General features: G+C 41.5%; 1 protein-coding gene across 13 annotated transcripts in view; it reads right to left on the reverse strand.

The window, feature by feature from the left end:
• Positions 1 to 14,586, reverse strand: part of TNRC6C (trinucleotide repeat containing 6C) — a 97,690-nt gene that overhangs the window by 61,277 nt on the left and 21,827 nt on the right. Inside the window, exon 1 of one of the 13 annotated variants that reach the window (XM_017833031.1) lies at positions 10,546 to 10,563. The exons of the other annotated variants lie outside the window; for them this stretch is intronic. The gene's annotated coding sequence lies outside the window, so the exon portion shown is untranslated. Of the gene's footprint in view, positions 1 to 10,545; positions 10,564 to 14,586 lie in introns of those variants that run through there. 13 annotated transcript variants of the gene reach the window in all.

Consider the following 14,586-nt stretch of genomic DNA (forward strand, 5'->3'; position numbering starts at 1 on the left):
TTGCCGTCATCTAATTGATGAACAGGAATTGGATCATATACACCAGGCCTCAAACTCGGCAGTCCAAGCTAGGAATCAGGATTCTGGGTAATGGAACAGTTAGATTTGCATAGCTGCATTCCTTCAGGACATGAACTGATAACAGATGGTAACTTTCAAGACTTAACAATTCATCTGTTTTCTTTCAAGCGACAGTTCTCCAACGTGAAGGGATGTGAAGGCGCCTTTATGAATTCATGTAACTCAAATACCAGCATTAATCATGTACATCTCTCCACACACAGGCTTGTCCAAATACTCACCCCTTGTAAAGCAACAAATAAATGAATACATCCAGCTAAAAGCTGCTCCCTAAACTACATCTGTCCTGAAGCCTCTGACATCTCAGCACAGGCGTATTTCCTTTAACATGTCATCACACATTTAACTTTGAACTCGAGACTCCCTGTAAACTCAATTCCCACCCCCAGAGCATGACAATACACTGACATTAGAAAGCCACCTTGTCTATTATAAAAGGAAAATAATGAAGCTATTAGAAGTTTTTAATCACTCGTATTGATAACATTAAGAAACAACAGCACTAAGAACTGTCTAAAAAGGACGGAGGGAGATAAGAGTCACTGCTGAGACAAATTAGCTTGTGCAGGAAATTACTACTGTAAAATTTAAGTGAGAGGGCAGCTCTGAATGAAGACAGGGATTCTCAGCAAGCACTTAGAAACGTCTGCAGAGTCTTTTCAGGTTTCTGATATAAGACTCTCCTATAGAGAGTGTTCGGGCCTCTTCAGAGAGAGAGAATTCACATCTTGTATTCCCTCCCAGAGTATTTAGAAATATCTGAACTCCTCTAATTTTACAGAGACACACTATGGGAAAAATATTAAGTTCTATCCCACCAACAGGACATGAGAACCCCACAAACACAATGCCAACAATTCAGTCACACAGTAAAGGATCACAGCATTTACGTGTCAAGAGCCAGTCACGGGCATGTGCTCCCTCCTTCACCTCTGCTCTCACCCTCCAAACCCTTCCTCAGTGTTGCTCCAGGCAATGAACCCCATCAGTATCTACACAATAAAGGAGTCAGAGAAGACAGGAGACAGCCTAAAGTTAAATTACCCCAAACCAACACTATCATCACCACAAGTACTAGTGGGAAAATTCAAGCATATAATAACAGATTAAATAACTTCATACAGAGTCACAGAAGAAGTCTGGGCAGAACCAGGAACTGAATCCTTCAATTTTAAGCTGACTGTGTGCATTTAATCTCATTAGATAATGTTTTACACACAGTTTTCATATGAAAAAGAATTTAAAAAAAAAAAAATTTACAAATGGTGCAGCCATCACAGTGGATATGTTCCTTTTTCTTCCTTCCACAGATCAGTTCCAGGCATGGACTGAACAGTAAATATTCTTTACAACAGAAACCCAGTCATTAAACCATTCACACCAACAGATAAATACAAAAATTCACAGTACATTCATAAGTAATTGAAAATTGGGATAATCTCAGTGTCCATTGGTTTACTGTATACAAGAGCCTGAAATTTCCTTCAAACCTTCAACACTGATGGACCTACAGGTACAGCCCACTCTTCAGCTGGGGCTCAAGGAGAGTTAATCACAGTGTAAATGCTTCCACTTTCATAAACATATGTGGTTGGGTAGTGTAAAGAGATCCCCCACATATCCTCCATTTCCACCCTGGATTGTTTCTAAAGAAATCTATTCAGCAGCACACCGATTGTATCACACTTGGAATATGTGCTGTACCCGTGGTCTCTGCACCCGAGGCAGATGCTCCTGGAGTTTCAGGGTCTCCCAGGGTACAGTCAGCACTGGCATCCCACCCAGGATAACTGGGAATACTAAGCACTCATGCTGCCTCGGGTACCAACTCTTCTTCCACTTTGACATTTGAGCCAGAAGAAAAGATAAGGACTCTGGCTGGTGTTGTTTTTTTTTTGAATGCCTGGAAATTGCCACTGTGTGTTTATGGATCAATGTCTTAACATGTGGACAGAGGGATCAATGTGTCCAGGACACATGTGACCTACTGGGTGTGCAGGCAGCTGGCACGTGTGCCCAAGATCAATGCCCCGGGAACGCCTCAGGCCCGGAGAGTGGATACACACCATTGCACCACGCTGGGTCCAGCAGCCTGGACACATCACAGTCGCTACACACACACACATTTCCCTTCTGGAAACCAGAAATACAGCTTCTCCAGGCATTGTGTTTATGTTCTGGGGTGGATGCAGGGCGAGCAGGCTGTTATTTAACTCCTCTCAGACGTGCCTGTGAAAGCGCGGTGCCGACCGCTCGCAGACGACGAGTCTGCTGGTGGGACATGAAGTGTAATGTTTCCTGACAGTGGCTGTGCTGCTGGAATCATGGCACTGGGCACACATGTCACACTGACTACAGTCCTGTGTAAACACAAAGCCTCGGCTCTCCTGTCGTGTACATTTATGGTACCGAACGAACGTTTTAGGTGGAATCTTAAAATAGTAACGATTTTGTGGGCAACCACTGAAAGGCCTCTGTAGTTTTGGCACAACCCTTCCAGTTTTCACATTGTATCTCAAAAGAAGATTTAATGTTTATACTACAGCTCTAAAGACAGTGATCTCAGCAATCATTTTAAGTCAGTCAGCATGAAAAACTGAAGCAGAGCCAACACAGTGCCCAGCACGGACCAGCTTCCCCACTCCTGGGCAGTGTGGATATATTCCAAGATTCAGGTAGCATCACCCCAAGAAACCATGCATGGAGCCAACTCCATGAAAGCTAAACCTGAAATATTTTGGCCTTAGATGTCAAAGTCTGAATCCTTATTGGGATAACTAAGGATCATTTGTATTTCACAAAATTATTCTGAGAATTGATGCTTTGAGCAAGGTAGGTTCTTAAAAACATGTAAAAAACCAGAGGGACATCGTTACCAATTTAGGAGGTTGTACTTAAAGAAAAATTCACAGATTTTCAATCATAGAAACCTGTTTGGGGTTCTACATCTTACTTTGGATGCAGTTCCCACTACTGCAAAGACAAGCAGTCTCATGGAAATGTCATTCTTCTGCTTCAGAAATGAGCAGCTGTAAAAAACCTGAAGCTCAAAATGAAGAACAATCCCTTACTCGAATAAACCCAATTAAATTAAAATCTAGAGATTAAAAAAAAAATCAAACAAGTTTTTTAAGTCTGCATAAATATCTTGGGGGGAGTTGGTGGAAGAAAATACACTGAACTTAAAAATTCTATTTCAATTCTTTTAATACTTGCTCTTAAATCTAAGCATGACATGTCATATGCAATAGTGTTTTTCTGAATGAGCTTCTCAGTGACGGCCTATTTATTGGAAGGTTTTTCTTTTGAACTAAGAGTTTGTCTACCTGACAGCCAAACCTGCAGAATCTGAAGCAAAGCCTTCATTTCAGATTCAACACCGAATCTGAAGCAAACTCTTCATTAATTCAGCTGAAGCTGAACAGATTTTTTTATGTCTCCAGTGCCATCGTGCATTAATGCCACATACGAAAAACAGGATTTAAGTTATTCAGAAACATGAAGAAAGCAGTCTGAGCAGTTTAGAGATCTTCTGATTCTTCAGGAAAACTTCCTTAATGGAACCAAACTAAAATTTGACGGGGATTCAGCAATCGTTTCACTGCAGCTGAGACGAAGCCAAGAAAGACCAAACACCAAAGTTTGGTTTGTTTTGCCCATTCTGACCCCACCTGTGCAGAGCTGCACAGGGCTGGCAATGCCCGGGCATTCCCGAGGAAGCTCTTCCCAGGATTCCAACACCTGCCCGTGTTTCCAGGCCGGGGTTGTTGTCGCAGTGACAGCTCTGGTGATCGGGCTGTCACCATAGCAACTTTCACCAAGAACTCACAATGCACCCAAACGAACTCCGAGCTAAATTAACTTATTGCATGTCACCAGTGAGAAATGACTGTTCAGAGGTAATTTTCTGTACTAATATGTAATAGAGTTAACTCTCTAAATTGAATTAAATTAATTAAATGCCACTCCCAGTAAATCAGATTCTATTACATGAATGTTAAAAGAAATTAAAGATGTTTTAATAAAGATTACTAATAATAACTTAATATTATTACTTCATTTTAATTCAAAAATTCTGCTCAGTTTATTTTAGACACATGTCTTCCCCTCACTAGGAAGGAATACCTAATTACTCCACATGCATTACACACAGTTACTTCACAGAAATGTGCTTAGACTGAGCTAAAAGAAGTAACACCAGCATTTTAAGGAGAAATACAGCTTGGCTTAATATGTGTCATCCTAAAATTCTTTCTCTGCAAATACTTTGGGTAAATTCCCACATCTTCAATGACTGTGTCTAGCTTACAAAGAGTTTTATTTCTGCTTTTTGCAGAAAGAAAGGAAAATGTTTTACAGTAAGTCCAACTGCAAACAAAGAGGAAAACACCATGTCTGTCTAGGCAGGGTACGAAAATAAGAGCTCTTTAATGGCTTTACAGATCTAATAAAAAAAGCATTAGTAAGTTTGAGTTTTTTTAAAGTAGTAGTTGGAGTAGGATAGCCAGGGGAGGCAAATCCAAGATGCTCCCAGTTCCTCACATAAATAAAAAGTTATTGTAGCTGCCAGCTGATGGTGTTAATGCTGTCCCCACGACCCTGACTTTAACTTGTATTACAGACTCATCAAGACACCTCAGGCAAAAATGGGCCCTATCTAACATTAATCACTTTTCAGAAATACAACCCACATTACTCCTTTAGTTTTCAGACAGAAACTCCTGTTTGTGCTGAGAAGGGAGCTGGGGACAGCAGAGGGAGCACACGGCACTGTCACATCTGCCACCGGCCACAGTGACGTCAGTTCTGTGACCACCCAGAGGAAAGGCAGCACTTCCATTAAAATAATGCAGTAAATAAGGATTAAAACATCTCGAGCAAATGTGAAAAGCAAGGGTGCATTAACGCAGCCACAACCCCGGGGGTGGAACAAGCTGAGCTTCAACATCCTGACTACATCCCAGGTATCAGTAAAACGGGATTATGGATTTAAGTGTTCATTGTTGCTGTGCATCTAAGTTATTATCCAGAGATTTTAAGTTAGAATTAGGGTTTTTTTAGGGTCTTAGTAGACACAATAAGGCACCAAATCATGAAGTGATCTTTTCTGGGAAGGAAGAGCAAAACAAGTGAGAAGGTTGAAGATGACCTCCTATTTCAATTCCCACAGTGACCACTGGACAAGATTAGAGATAACTATACAACAAACAAACAAAAAAAATAATTATTACTCATGGAAGCTGGCAGCAAGATATGGAAGTTATAGCAAGACAGGAATTATGATGAAGCCTATTAGAAATGTGGCACTGAACACATTATTTTCTTCCTGTTTCTCTCTGGAGACTTTTTCCTTTTGAGAAGAAAGTTACTCCTCGGATGCCTGATGTTCACAGGTACACCCGAAAAGACCTGACAATGAGGCAGCACAGGACAGCCTGTCTGTCACCTCCAGCACTGCAGGAAGTGCTCTCATGGTTTGCCAACCAGGCCTAAACAACTGCAGTGGAAACTGTTGGGAAACTAAAGCAAGTAAAACAGTTAAATGTATACTTCAAAGGACAACCTGCAGAGGGAAAAAGGTTAGTGAGCAAAGAGGAGAAACAGGGAGAGTGTGAAGAAGAAACTCTGTATTATTAAATCTACATCCTCACAGAATTAGAGGAGGTATCTAAAACTTGGGAGCTCCTTAAAGCAAGTCCAGTTCAGGGAGAGGTAACTGAAGGAGAATAAGCAGCACTGCTATGGAACAGCCCAGATTACAGAGCTGTGCAATGGGGTGAGCTTGACAGGCACAGAAAACAACCTTTGGTTTTACTTGTGAAAAGCAGTAGATTATCCTTACACAGTTAACTCAACAGTATTTAATAATCCTTCAATTAGCATGCTAGTTTTGGCTGGGACAGTGTTAATTTTTGGCTGGGATAGAGTTAATTTTTTTCACAGTAGCTGGCATGGGGCTGTGGTGTGGGTTTGTGCTGGAAGCAGGGCTGATAACCCGGGTGTTTTCACTATTGCTGAGCAGGGCTCACAGACAGCCAAGGCCTTTCCTGCTCCTCACCCCACAGCAACAGGGAGGAGAAGGGGGGGCACAAGGAGCTGGAGGGGACACAGCCAGGACAGCTGACCCCAACTGACCCGAGGGATATTCCAGACCAGATGGCATCGTGCTCAGCATATAAAGCTGGGGAAGAAGAAGACACAGGGGGACATTTGCAGCAGTGGTGTTTGTTTTCCCAAGTCACTGCTATGTGTGATGGAGCCCTGCTGTCCTGGGGATGGCTGAACACCTGCCTGCCACGGCAAGTGGGGAATGAATTCCTTGTTTTGCTTTGCCTGTGTGTGTGACTTTTGCTCTACTTAAACTGTCTTTATTTCAACCCACGGGTTTTCTCACTTTTACTCTTCCAGTTCTCTCCACATCCCGCTGGGGGAGGGTGAGCAAGCGGCTGCTTGGGGCTGAGCTGCTGCTGGGGTTAAACCACAACATACAGATACTGCATTTAAAAAATAACTCTGGACCAACTGGAAGGCCTTCCAAAGAAGAGAAACGTAAATTATTATGGTTTGGAAAACAGCTTGAAAACACTAGCACAAGGAAAAACTGAATGGGCTGCTAAGTGAAAAACACAAAAAGGTCCCTGCAGAGGAGGGGAAATCTGCCCTCCACACATTGGGCAAAGCAGCTGAGAAAGAAGGGGCTGAAGTTACAGGAAAAACTGTTCGGGCCTGTACAAAGATGACTTTCCAATAATAATCAATACATCTTTCAAGAACTTTTGCTGGGCCTGTCAGAATGGGGAGAGGGTTAAGATAATCCCTTCCTGCTCATCTAAAGGGATATATATAGTCCTATGATAATAAGACCTCGATGTGGCATTTGAATTTTAAACAGACTTGAGGAATCGTCAGTTCTGCAGCTTAGTAACTCATGTGCTTTAGAGCAGAAGTTCATGAGAGCCTGTCTGGCCTTGGAAAGGTGAAAAGTCTGGCTCCATAGACTGTTGAAAAAAAGACAGCAACAGCAGCCAAATCAGGAATGATGCCAGGAACATTAAGGGCATCCTGAAAACAGGAGGACGGATCTCCAGGAGACTATGATGACACAGAGAACCACTTCTGTTAACATGGGAAGAGGCAACTGAGAGCCTGAATCTGGCCTCAAGTTCAGCTGTTCCCCTTGGGCAAACAGTAAGAACAGTTGACACGCTCAGGGCAGCTGAGGAGCGTCTGAAGCATTCAGTGGTGGTGTTAAATGCAGTCCCACAAGACAGCTTAGCATGAGCCACTGCTGCCATCCCACAGCGCCAGGGCAGGATGCCTAAAGGGAAAATCACCTCCTCTCGTGGTGATCTTGGACCTACAATCAACCTCATGAGCAAACCACCCCTCCGGATGCTGATGCACACTGCACTGCCTGAGCCAGGTGAGGAATAACCTGAAGGATCACATGCACAGCACACACCTGACCAAGAGTGTGAGCTGCTTAAACACACTTCTTAAGTAGTCCTGTAGGATTTGTAAAGTATGGGCTACAATCTATAAGAACTTGAGAAAAACATTAAAATTATCTAGCAAAACCCAGGGAAGTCTGGGTTCTCAGAGTAGAGGAATGTCAACACCAGAATACAAGGTCCCTCAGGCCAAAGGCTTCACATACAGTGTAAAAGAACCAAACTCATGTTTTTGTTCCCTTTGTTTTCCCAAGATAACCCTCTTCAGCATTTGTACAGTAACTACCCCCCAAGAGCACGTACTAGAGTTACAGTTCAAAGCTGATTTCATCCTTCTCAAGGAAGGGATCAAGAAACATTAGAAACCCAGCACATATCTCAAAACAATCATTACCAAAGTGAGCTAATACATTCCCTGATGAACCCCTCCTCCAGCTCACAGTTCCCAGATCTTATCAATATTATATTTATATGCATTACAAGCCTCCTCCACATAGCAAGATGATAATCTAATAATGGAAAGTGGTCAGCACACTGCAGATAAATCAAAGCTCATAGGTCATTTTTTCATGGGAAACTGTTAGCTGCCTTCTCCGGGAAAACTTAAGTGAGCCAGGTCTCAAGGCAGACAAGAAAGTACCTTCATTGGACATATTTCTTTAAAAGAAGAGAAAAAGCAAACGACAGACTTCAGTTTAGAAAGCAAAGGGAGGAGCACACTGATAAACACATAAGCTGTGTTATAAAGCCACTCCCAAGAAAACAAATCTCAGACTTTTTTGGGTGGGTAAGAAAGTGAAGAGATGTGGGGTGGGTGTCTGTTGTGATCAGTAGATACAGAAGTGGCATGTTAAAATGGAAAAATACATCTGGTCTCTAGTACTGGGGCACATACGCTCTGATGGACAGTAAGTGTCAGACAACACTCTACTTACAACTGGAAAACAGTTATAAGCAGACTGACAGAAGAACAGAATATATGCCAATGCCTGAGCTGCTGTGATGCCAGAAGTGCAACAGTTTGATGTTTCACAAACACACTGCACTGGGGAATGCCCAGCACTGCAAAAGCAGCACAGCACTGGGGATGAAAGAGCCCACTGTGGGCAGATAAATAACCATAACCCAGCGTGCAGTCTGACCCTCACCACCACTGCTAGCATTGTGTAGCTGTGTCAGAATTTAAATTCTAGAATATCCAGTTGTCAACAATTGTATTGGCCGTTTTGTTGTTCAGAAAGCAAACCAGGGATTTACCTGGGAACGCTTCCCACCAAAGGGCACCCTGACAATTAGGTCTAGATGAGAAAAGCCAAACTGGTGTTACCTAATCTGTGCTTACTCTCTCTTCACAGAGTATTCATGTAAAGATAATATCCCAGGCTTGAAATGTATTTGACAATGGACAATGTAAAGGGAAATCTGATGAAAGCATGTTAGTCCTACTGCCTAGGTTATCAACCCTTACAACATTTAGAGCATTTGAAAAATGCTTTTAATTAACTGTGTCTAGTGTTGGAAAGCTCTCATTTTCATCTAGTTTTAAAACTAACTATATACAGGTCAGGCTGCTGCCATCCTCAATCTGATAAGCCCAGACCATTTCCTAATTGAGGAAACTGAGAAAAGGCAAAGCGTGTGGAAGACCAGAGCAATATTCTGCCTGTATTTATATCATAAGAACATCCCTACATTTGCATGATGGCAAACTACCACAGACCATCTGTAAGGAAAATAAAAGCTTGTATTCCCTGATGAGGAATGTGCAAAGCTCACAAGGCAACCACTGACCAGGATTGGAGGTGCTTTACTGGACCAGCAGAAAGGAAGCAGCAACAACTCCAAGACTTTGAAGCACCTCTTTGGGGTAAGTGTCCTGTAAATCCAGCTCAGGACAGGAACACATTAGGAAGAATGTATCTCTTGGGTTCTCCTTATTTTCAAACAACCCTGGAGAATTTTGTGTTTGCTTGTTTTTCATTTTTCCTAAAAACCTGAACTAATTGCTTTGGTGCCTCATTGTCTGAAGAGAGGATTTATTTGAAAGCTAAAGAGTCTAAAGCTCCACAGGAGCTACAGAAGACTTAAACCTTCAGAGCTGCCAGTACTTGGTTACAGGGCTCTGGGTGTCCAGCCCTGACAAACCCCCCTCCTGCAAAAAGACACCAATTCTCAAAGCAGATCTCTAGCTGGACACCTTTGAAGACCAACATGGACAGTGCTACAACCCCAAATACAGTTTACCACAGGTTATCCACACACTTACTTGCTACCTTAAATTTTTTTCCTTTACTTCATAATGGCAATGCTGAAGATACCCCATAATGCTGCTTACACTTGTGAGAGCAAAAACCCTATTAAATACCACTGAACTACTGCCACCACGAGAACTCAATGGCTTGTCACAGCCACCCCAACTGAAAAAGATAAGCAGGAAACCAAAGTTTTTTCCTGCACTAGTTAACTCCAAGCCTCCCAGCTCATCCTTCTTGCTTTGTCTCCCTGACTATGCAAATTGCTCCTCCTGTCTGCTCTAATCTTTTGCATTTTCTACTCCCTTTCACCCAGTATTATGGCAGGGACTCACAAATTACCTCCATGCTCAGTTCTTTGCAGGCTATAAAACGGTAATTACTCCTCTATCAGAGAAGTTGATATCTCAGTCGGTTTTATGAACAAACTCATGTTTGTTTAAAGATACTTATAATAGCAAAACATCACCACGATAACGTTTATCAAAAAGAAAACATTTTTGTGTTATTAAGCCTTAATGTATGGCCACAGGTTATCATTAAGTTATCAAGTGACTGCATATTAAGATCTAATTGAAGAACTTACTGCAGTGCTCCCCCTCCTTCTGCAATGATGATTTATGGCACATTTTGTCACTACAATGTGCAGCAGTTCAGTACAAACACAGCACTTAACTAACAAGATGGCAGAGGCAGATATTCAAGCATAAGCTATAAATACTCAAATGAGTCAGAGGTTGTAAATCTGTTGAAAATCATACCTGATTTGTAGGCTGGAACACATTTTCTAATCTTATGGAAAAAGCCTCTGCTGGTTCCTACAATAATACGACACAAACCAGAAAAGCTCAAGACTTTACTTTTTAAAAAAAGACTAATTGTGTTACACACATAATTCCACCTAAAATACCAATGAAATTCTCTAAAAAGTTTCATTTTCCCCTATTTTCTATGGAACTACCATTAAACATCAGTCACATCTATCACAGCCAGAAAGAGCACATTATCAGTGTACACAAACTGCATTTCTGTATGAGGAGAATGGAGGTTACAGGAAGGTGATTCACATCCAAATGAGCCCAATAGAGAACATTCTAACAGCCCATTTGGGGAGGGTAAGTAAAGAATCAATTTAAAACTATGCAACCATCTACATGGCTAATTTGGAAATGGAAATGCCTGGCTTTTAAGACAGGTATGCCACTATTCCTGTCATTTAAATAGAAATGCCAGAGCAGGGGATGGTATTTCAGATATATTCATCCATTCTTTTTTCCCTTTAACTCCCCTTTATAATACAGTTGACCATGGTGCTCCAGGTAAAATACACAGCACTGTTTGTGGGATAAAAAAATGCTATGCAAATTTTAAAGCTAACCTGAAGAAAGTATGCCAACATTTGCAACATCACAATGGTCTACCAAGCAACCACATACTGCTAAGTGCTTTCTGTTCTTTTAAGTCCCTCAAAATAAAACATATTAAAGCCTAAACCCTGGTAGAATAACCTCCTAGTCTGCAGGCAACCTTCCTGATTAAAATCATGACACGGTGAAGAGTCCCAAGACACACGGCCCAGACAGCCTGGGAGGGGGAAAACTCCAGAACAGACCATGGGTGGAAAGGAACAATGCTCAAGATTCACTGTACCCCTTTAACAGAGGGTGGGCAGTGCTGGATGAGCTGCTGAATCCCAGGATTACTGCAGCTACTCTGGCTTCTGCAATCCTGCTTCACAAGCAGTGAGCTGAAGTTCCCATTTTCCCCTTGGAAAGCCCACACCTCTCTTCCTGCTCCCATGCCATGAACAGGCCAAAGACTGACCTACAAGGATCATGAAGGTCCAAGAGGCAGACTGGCCATCTCTGCTTTTACAGAAATATTGTCCAGATTAAGATTTCTAATCAAATATTGGTTTCCTACTTAAAACTAAAAGTGGTATAGACTCAACTCTCTGTTTGCAGATTCAACACTTACCTTCATTAGAGGTAATAATGCTGGAGACCTGGATGGATACTTTGCCTTTTCAATCACCATGGTGGATGTTTGAGTAACAACCCACTTAAACTATTTTATATCAGCACTTCAACTTTGCTTTAGACAAAGTGTAATCAGCTGGGGTGTGAGTAAAGCAGCCAAGGAACTGATCACCTGTGTGCCAACTACACCTGCAGCAGGATGGCTGGAAGAGAAGCAGGCAGCAAAACACACTGACCTCATACTATTTATCCTGAGCACAGCTCCCCTAAAGTCCCCTGTAGTTATTAAATAACAGCCATTTCCCATACTAGTGACTATTTACCATACAGAACAGAACTCTTATTGGTACTTACAGCTGAATGTTTTCATTACAAAAGCCTTTATACACCAAGTTTCTTTATCAAGTCCATATAAACTGGCACGAGTTTACACATGCAAAATAAACACTAATAGCCAGTGCTCAATAGTCCTGTTCTCAAAAAAATTACCATAAAAGAACAGTAACGTGGATGTGCAATAAAAACCTGCTCATTTCACCTCATCTAATTCTGCAGCGCTCCTCTTCAGCTGAACAGGAAGACTACTTTCATTTGTTCTCAAGTAATTGAGAAACATTTCAGCTACTTATCAGCTCTTCAATCTTTCTTCCTTTCACACATTCCCTAGAATTGTTGCCAACGGGGTATTTATAAAAGATTCAGCCTCACAAAAATATTTTGGCAAACAACGTTGCAGGAAAAAAAAATAGAAAATGAAGGAGTTGTTATGTAGAGAAGATTTAAAGGGTTGGATCGTTGTTTAAACAGCAAAAAATAATTTGTTTAAATAGATGCAAGAGCTGTGTGAGGGAGCACTTCCTACCCCTGGACCAGTAACTCCAGCAGCAGCCACATACCTTTCCTCTGTGGGTGGAAATGTGTGTTTATTTTGGAAGGGGTTTGTGCTCCACATCACAAATGGAAACATTCAGCTCGGGCTGAGGCCTCAGGGCAATACTGAACTGACAACACACCACACACACACCCCCACAGGAAACCTCCTTCCTCCTTACTAGTTTCTCTTTCCTGAGGCCTCACCAGAGACTGAACATGCAACAGCCCCATCTCAGCTTACAGAGATCAGAGCTCGTGTACAAAGCAAACGAGCTCATTATTAGATGGGACACATCTCCACATCTGCCTTTGTGCTGGACAAATAAATGCAAACCTTACTATTACTTGCTATTAATTATTAATCTTACTACTAATTAAAAAGAATTAAAAAGCACCTTGATAAGAGCACAGGCTTCCAGCACACCCCCGAAGGGTAAACCCTCCCTCGCTATCAACTCCCAAGCTCAGCCCTTCCAACCCACTTCAACAAAGTGTCTTTTCCTTCACAAACGCTGCTGAGAGCGAACAGGGAACAATATAAACACACTGTCTCCAATCAGCCGAAAAACAAACTGAAAAACCCTTTAATATCCCACTTCCAGTTGTGTGGTTTATTTTCTCCAACTGGTGCAAGCACTTCTCACTGCTATGGCAACCCAGTTGCAGAACTGAATGACACATGCATAAAATGAAGCAATTTTCTTTTAAGTTACCACAAGCAGCTACATTAAGTCATATTTATATCTCACCTACCAAAATCTACATTTTGCAAAATGCTCAGTTTCAGCCCAGTTTTAATCTCTGATTTAATACATCCTGCCCACTGCCATGTGATACCTGATGCAGTCCACTCAGTGTTACTGTGTCATCCTGTCTTTACAACTAATTTAATTACTGTGTCCCAGATAGGAAATAAATTAATTAAATTCAATGATAATCCCTGTGGTTGCCTTTTAGTTGTAGCAGCATTTGTCACTCAACCTTGAAAATGTATCCAAATAAAATAGTTGGTGCAGCACTGCAATAAAGTTTACAGTCAACTTTGAATATCTGAGGAAAAAAAGGTTCAGTCAACTTTATCCTCTCTTTAATTTTGTATTAATATTTTCCATATTTTAGGAAATTCCTGCTACCTATCATAAGCTTGTGCACATCCCTCCTACAGATAAATGTAAGGAACTGTACCAAGAAGTGGAAAAGCATTCCCACAGAGCAACCTTAAAAGAAATGAGTGAGTTGTCAGACAAAGGAAATTCAAAGAAGGGTCACTTAAAGGACTGTAAATAACCCCTGGCCATTGCCCTGAGGATGAACAGGAGGTTTTGTTTCTCTGCAGGACAGATCAACTCCTTCCAAGGACGCTGAACTACAAAAAGGTGCATCACTGCTTCTGACAGATGAAGCAATAAATGCCAAAACTACTTAATCTCGAAGATAACTACCTTTATTCACTGTTGTCTTCTTCCCAGTTCATATTTTATAGCAGTAGCACAGGATGATTAAATACGAGGAGAGCGGACCAAAAATACTTGAAAGAAACAAACTCCCAAGCATACCTGAAAAACTGAAGTTATTATCTAAAAACTTAAACCTGGCAGTTTCGAGCAATTAAAAGCAAAGCTGTCACAACAAGAGACAGAAATAGTAACATCCCACAGAGGCAAAGCAGAAGGCACCGAGTCTCACTAGTAACAGAAATGAAGAGCCACTGCATTAGCACGTGAAAATGGATGCAGTTACTCTGACAGCAAAAACATCTGCCACTGAATTGTGATATTAAAAAGTCATTATAATCCATTATAGAACAGAGAAATCTTTTTGCACAGAAATGAGCTGATACAGAGAACAAAACATGCAATACTGCAGAAACAGAAACATTATATTTAGCTGGAAATCGCTCTCATGCATCTTAATTCCAAGGGTTTTTTATGTGCCTAAGACTTGGTGGGA

The sequence above is a fragment of the Lepidothrix coronata genome, unplaced genomic scaffold (genome assembly GCF_001604755.1).
Source record: "Lepidothrix coronata isolate B3197 unplaced genomic scaffold, Lepidothrix_coronata-1.0 Scaffold210, whole genome shotgun sequence".
NCBI classification, from domain to species: Eukaryota; Metazoa; Chordata; class Aves; order Passeriformes; family Pipridae; genus Lepidothrix; species Lepidothrix coronata.